A 6,768-nucleotide genomic window follows, 5' to 3' on the forward strand; every position below is an offset into this window, starting at 1 on the left:
TGTATATCTACTAGTCTGATGTTAATATTTTTAACAATGTAATTGTTATATTATTAAGTATATGTTTATTTGTAGTTATATAATTTTATATTAATTCCTCGGACTTATTTTTCTCAATTTTATGTGTTGTGAACTCAAAGTGGTGTGTTAAAATCTCTAATAACTTTCACTCTTAGTTGCTCTTTGTATTTTTAATTAAAATTTTGGATGTGTTAATTTATGTATAAAATTTCATGACTTATGTATTAGGACCTTTTTCTGTGTAAAAGAGCCCTCTTAGTCACATTTAAATGCTTCTTTTGGTTGGCCTTGAATTCATCTTTGATCTTAATACTACCACCCATTTTTAAAATTAGGTGTTCGTGATATATCTTTTTCTAACTTTTAATTTTTAACCTTTCTTTGTCATCTTGTTCTCAGTGTGTCTCCTGTGCAGATTATATTATTTGAATTTTGTTTTGTCATCCAATCTGCAAGTTTTTACATTTTAAATCAGTAGTGTCTCACTCTTTTATAAATTAAATAGATACAGGGAGATTGTTAACATTAATCTGGTACCGGACAAGAAGACTGGGAAATCCAAAGGATTCTGTTTCCTCTGCTATGAAGACCAGAGGAGCACAATTCTGGCTGTTGACAGTTTTAATGGGATCAAGGTGAGTATGCTTACTGAGCAGAACTTTTCCATTGTGTAGGGTTTCAGTTTCATTTCCCAGCTGATGACTGCAGGCTCGAGGGCAGTACTGGTCAGCTGGGTTGCAGAGGTGTGGGGACATACTGACTGGGAAATGACCCCAGGAAATAATTCCGCTGGCTCATGACCCTGTGAACACGCGTTTCTTTTCCCCACCACTTAGCAAGCTATGTCCTCAGGAGCATAGGTACCATGACCCCCCACTCCCCTTCATCTTGCACCCAACCAGGCATCTGTTTTTCACCTTTTCTTCCTCACACTCCACTCTCATTTCTGCTGTATTGGAGGGCAAAGAGACTAGCAAACACTGCTGTTTTATGCTGTCCTGTATCAGAGAATTTGGGGTTCTATCATGGTTTTGTGGCTGAGGACCTAGCCATGTATGTCTCTCATATGTCTCCATTGACTTAGCAGTACTGGGCCCTGAAAATTCTCTAGTTAAAATCTCATGACAAAGTCTATGAAAGTAACTCATTCTGAAGTTTTCTGTCCTCTATTCTCTCTCCTCCACCCTTGTAAGTGCGACGGTGAGTGATGACATGAGAGTGAGACATAAAAAGGGGACGGGGCAAGTCAGGGTTATCTATGCTCCACATGCTCCCAAAGCACTGCCATTGAATGAGCATTGTCACGGGTTGGAGGGGTGACTCTTGACTTGGAGACTTTGTCACTGATTGCACCAGCAGTGATAGGAAGTCACCATAAAAGGTGACTTTATTCCGCCTTTTATGGTGGAATGGGATAGGTGAAAGTACTCAGGCTTAGGGGTAAGAGTAAAAACTTGCTCTTGAATGGAACAGTAAAAGCCAGACATTTCACATTTCTGATGGCATTGCGTATAGAATAAGTCTGTATCTGCCCGAATGTTTTTGTTTTAAGTGAAGGTTTAATTTTTTGTTGTTCACCTGGAGAGTTGGGATTCGCAGTGATAGTATCAGCATGAGCCAGTGGTTCCAGTATGGTGGGGGTGGAGCAAGCAGTGAGGGCTTAAGAGAAAAGAAAGTAGTCCTTTCTAGATTCCTTACCCCCTCCCAGCTATTGTTCTGCTTTGGCCTCATCCATTTGTGTTGAGAAAGCAGCTGTAGCATTGAGCTGAATTTTAGGAATTCCTTTTGGCTTCCAGGCTTCTTAACAGTGTGTTTCACCGTAAATTAATGTTACAGATGGAAGGTAATTCATGTTTGTGCATCTAAACTCTTGCAGTTTTCCATGCTGCTTATGCTTTGGGGCAGTACTTCCCAGGCTCTTTTCACTTCATGGCACACTTATAACATGGAGATATTTATATAGAACTCTGGGATAAACTGATGAGGCTCCCAGGATCTCCAGCTGCCCCAGGCTCTACCTGACTGCCCCCAGGGTTGAGCAAATGTGTAGGGATGTGTGCTGTGACACATCACGTGAGCAGGTCTGCTTTTGAGATTTTCTGAGAAACAGAATTAGCAAGAGGATAATGGGAATGGTTCAAACCATGGATTTCTGCAGCTGGGTTCAAATAGATAGAAGGCTGTGTTTGGTAGCAAATAGTTAGCTATCTGCTAAAGCAGTGCCTGTCTGTCCTAGATCAAAGGAAGAACTATCCGAGTGGATCATGTATCTAACTATCGACTTCCTGAGGACTCAGAAGAAATGGATGAGGTGACCAGAGAGCTGCAGGAGAGGGGCTGTGGGACTCATACTCCTCCGCCAAGTTCATCTGAGGGCTCTGAAGATGACAAACCCACCAAAAAACACAAAAAAGGTAAATGGTTAAGGCGTATGAGAAGATTCTGGGTAGGCTTAATGTTTGCTCTTCTTAGCCTTCACTGAGAGTTGGTAGTCAGTTCTCAAGTGTGAAGGGGGCGGGTGTGGGGAACCTTACTTTAACTGGGAAAGAAGAAGTATCAGCAGAAGACTAATGCTGTGGGCTAAATTCTGGCCACAAAAATGTGTACATTGAAGTCCTAACCCTCTGGTACCTAACGTGACTGTTTGGAGGTAGGGTCTTTAGAGAGAGACTTAAGAGCTGGAGTTGCCTTATACAGCAACCTGACATATTAAGGGTGACAGACATCCAGATTGGATTCTTGGAGGCACTTTTCTAGAAGTAGAGACCGTGAGTGTTTCATGCTGCTGCCAAGCATGCTTTTCTTTTGTATATCCTCCATCTTTTCCATCTTCTTTTTCTTACTGATTGTGCCCCTCTTTTCCTCCAGACAAAAAGGAAGAAAAGAAAAAAAAAGAAAGACAGAAGACTGGCCGGGAGGTACAGGCAGAGTAGCCAGCCTCCTCTTCATTGCCCAGAAGCAAGATGATAAAGGAAAAGGATGACCCTGGCTCTAAAAAGCACAGTGGCAAGCACTCAGAGAAGGCAGAGAAGGGTCAGAAGTCAGAGTCCAGGGAGGTGCGGAAGTCCCACCCCAGTTCCGCTGAGGTCAGGACGACCTGCCGTGGTAGAATGGAGGACCGAGAGAGGGAGCCAAGAAAGGAGAAGTCCAAGCACGAACACAAGTCATCAAGCAGAAGGGAAGAGAGAGAAGACCGGCACAGGGAGAGAGACAGGGGTCGAAGCTCAGACATACATTCCAGATGGCATGACAGGCGCTCTGAGGGGCGGCATGACAGGTGCTCTGAGGGGCGTAGTCACAGGAGTAGAAGTAGGCACCAAGATAAATCCCACCGGCATAAAAGGTCCCGGCACTCCCGGGACCCAGAGTCCTCTAATCCCAGGGAGCTCAGGCATCACTGATGCCGCAGCCTGTTCAGCTATTCAGCACGGTAGAATTAAAAATGAACTGTATTTTTCAAATGCAATGAAATTCAGTTATTCTTTTACTATATTTACATGTAAAGTCTCTGAGAATGAATTCTTTTGATCCCTTGAGTATACTAATCATCAAGAGAGCTGTAGTTTTTAACAGCTAAATGTCCTGGATTTTTGAGCAGAATCCACTGTCCCTGGGAATATACTTGGTACTTTTGGTACTTACCAGAGCATGTACCTAACTCTGGGTTTATCAATATGGCCATTGAATTCATGACCCCAATTTATGATGAAATGGCCAGGAAGGAGAAATACCAGACAGTTCTAGAATTCCAGTCTTGGTGCTACACGTTAAGAACCTTTCCAGTTGGCAGCTATAACCACTGAGCAGAGAAGTGTGGCTTAACTAGGTTCAGACAGGTTGCTATGCATGTGATAAGGATTCTTAACATCAGCCTGCCCCTTCCTTATTTTTGCCTACCTGCCCCCTGTTTTTTGAAATTGTAGACATCTTTTTTTCAATTTTGCTGTTTTTGTTTTGGTTGATATGTCTACATTTTTTTCCCTTATAACTTATTTATTTATTTGATTGAGAAGAAATTCACATGAAATTAGCCATTTAAAAAATTATTTATTTTTTAAAATTAATTTATTTTTTATTTTTTTTTACATTTCTTTCATTTTACTTATTTTTTTTAGTTAATTTTATTTTTTAACTTTACAATATTGTATTGGTTTTGCCATACATCAACATGAATCCGCCACAGGTATACACGTGTTCCCCATCTGGAACCCTCCTCCCTCCTCCCTCCCCGTACCCTCCCTCTGGGTCGTCCCAAACTGGAGTTTATTTTTTAATTTAAGGATAATTGCTTTACAGAATTCTGTTTTCTGTCAAACATCAGCATGAACCAGCCATAGGTGTACATATGTCCCCTCCCTCTTGAGCCTCCCATCTCCCTCTCCATCCCAACCCTCTAGGTTGGTACAGAGCCCCTGTTTGAGTTCCCTGAGACATAACAATAAATTCCCATTGGCTGTCTATTTTACATATGTTATGGAAAGTTTCCATGTTACTCTCCGTACATCTCACCCTCTCCTCCCCTCTCGCTGTGTCCATAAGTCTGTTTTCTATGTTTCTCCATGTCTGCCTTGCAAATTCATCAGTACCATCTTTCGTATATCTGTGTTAGTATACGATATTTATCTTGAGATTAACCATTTTAAAGGGAATATTCAGTGCAGTTTGGTACATTGACAGTGTTATAAAACCACCAACCGTATCTAGTTCCAAAATATTTTCATCACCCCAAAATGAAACCCTGTATACCCATTAAGCAGCTCCTCCCCATCCCCTCCTCCTCCTCATCCCTGGCAACTACCAGTCTGCTTTCAGTTCCTGTAGATTTACCTATTCTGGACATTTCATGTAAGTGGAATTGTACATGGGGCCTTTTGTGTTTGGGGCCTTTCACTTAGTATACTATTTTTGAGGTGCATCCGTATTGTATCAGTGAAAATGTTACTCAGTCGTGTCCACCTCTTTGTGATCCCATGGACTGTAGCCTTCCAGGCTCTTCTGTCCATGGAATTGTCCAGGCAAGAATATTGGAGTGGGTAGCCATTCCCTTCTCCAGACACCTCATTCGTTTTTATGGATAATGTCCCATTGTATAGATATTCCATGTTTTGTTTGCCACTCCTGAATGGATAGACATGTGGGTTGTTTCCACCTTTTGGCTAGCCAGGTATACCAACCTGCTTCTGTGCTTAGTCTGCTTTTTGAGTAGCTGCTCTTGGTGAGGTGGGAACACTTTGTCAGCTCCATTGCATATCTGTGTGGTCTGCTGGGTAGTTCTTTCTCATTTTGAGATTTCTTTTTATTTATTTATTTTACTCTACTTATTTATTTAATCAATCCTTTATGAATTTGATAGGAACAGTCCACAAAACCTTAATACCTCTGCTGAATTATTAAATGGAATTTCTGACACTGTAAAGCGGAGGACTAGAGCTTTAATAGTGAATGCGCTAAATCAACTGGCGTGTTTGTATGGGTCCTAGATGAGATGTGCACCTACATTGGTGGTTGGGATGTCCATGAAGGAGAGTGGGGAGGGAGCTGGCGGAGACTGGGAAAGCTGTCAGACTATGACATATGTCTAACTTCTGGAGAAGAAAGGGAGGGAAAGAAGGAAGTTACATAGGAAAAGTCTTAAGACTGCAGTGGAGTTCTAGGAGTTCTAAGACTATTTCAGCAAGACCAGTGGTGAGCCCTTGAGCAAGAGTCACCTGTCAGAGGAGTCCCGGGAGATGAGCCTTGGTAAACAGGCGTCCTTGCTGCTGGACCTCCGTCAGCCATCGTGACCACTCTGCTCGTGTCCATCATGCCAGTTGTGTAGTAACTAACGAAGGCCCCTGCACCTGGCTGAGTCGTTGTGTCCGCCTGGTGGTTCAGTGCCTCTTCCATAACAGATGTTTTCTGGTGGTGGTGAACATGCGATGCAGAAATCTGCACACTTTGCATGCTCCCATGTGTCAGTCCATGGCCTTTGCATCAGATCGCCTTGTCTCTGATCTTCCAGCCCTTTTCCTTCCAGGCTTCCAATTGGACGGTCAAGCCATTGGCCACTTCCTGGAGTCTTATGTATTCAATAAATGGTCTCACTTTGGGCCACTTTTTCCACACCAAGTCAAGTGCCCTGCTTTGTTGTTCCATCCACTGGAAAAATGTTCCTTCTCCCCCGTGAACGTATCTGCTGTTACATAGATACCACCCATCTTCGTTTTGTACTTAGATATTGAGTGCTGACCCATCTGTAAACCAGGCTCAAGCTGTTTCCTCCTTCAGCTGGTCATACAGGAATCCCCATATGGCCACAGGTGCAGAGTTACCATAGAGCCTACCACTGTCTGCATCGTTCAGGTGTTTAACAGCAGCGCTGATCTACTGCATCTCCATGGAATATGTATTTGATTTATATATCAATTAGGGGTTTTTCAGAGAAACAGGGTATAACATATATGAATGTGTATATAATATGTATGTATGTATATATATATCTATCTACATACACCATATATATCTTGCATCCAGTATTCAGATGTCTGGCTATTCTTGCCCCAGTGTACATACACCGCTAGTGCTGGGAGAAGCATTACATGGCATTGTCCTTCCTTCTAGGGGCCCAGCTACCTCTTCTAGATCTGAGGATGGGCTGATGTCTGGAAATTGAGCAAGTAATTTGGACTTTTTATTGGGGAGAACCTCCCTCGGCCCCCTGTTTCCCCACTTTTGCCTTTTTCAGCTTGTAGATCTTGAGTGATAACC

The 6,768-nt window shown here is 42.6% G+C and overlaps 1 long non-coding RNA gene and 1 pseudogene across 1 annotated transcript; both read left to right on the forward strand.

Annotated features, from left to right (window-relative positions):
- Positions 1-450: 450 nt before the first annotated feature.
- Positions 451-2,440, forward strand: LOC139181093 (uncharacterized). The gene is made up of 2 exons (XR_011565210.1): positions 451-656; positions 2,258-2,440. It is a non-coding gene; the product is annotated as an uncharacterized lncRNA (long non-coding RNA).
- Positions 2,440-6,031, forward strand: LOC139181222 (RNA-binding motif protein, X-linked 2-like; annotated as a pseudogene).
- Positions 6,032-6,768: the final 737 nt, after the last annotated feature.

This window comes from Bos indicus, chromosome X (assembly GCF_029378745.1).
Source record: "Bos indicus isolate NIAB-ARS_2022 breed Sahiwal x Tharparkar chromosome X, NIAB-ARS_B.indTharparkar_mat_pri_1.0, whole genome shotgun sequence".
NCBI lineage: Eukaryota > Metazoa > Chordata > Mammalia > Artiodactyla > Bovidae > Bos > Bos indicus.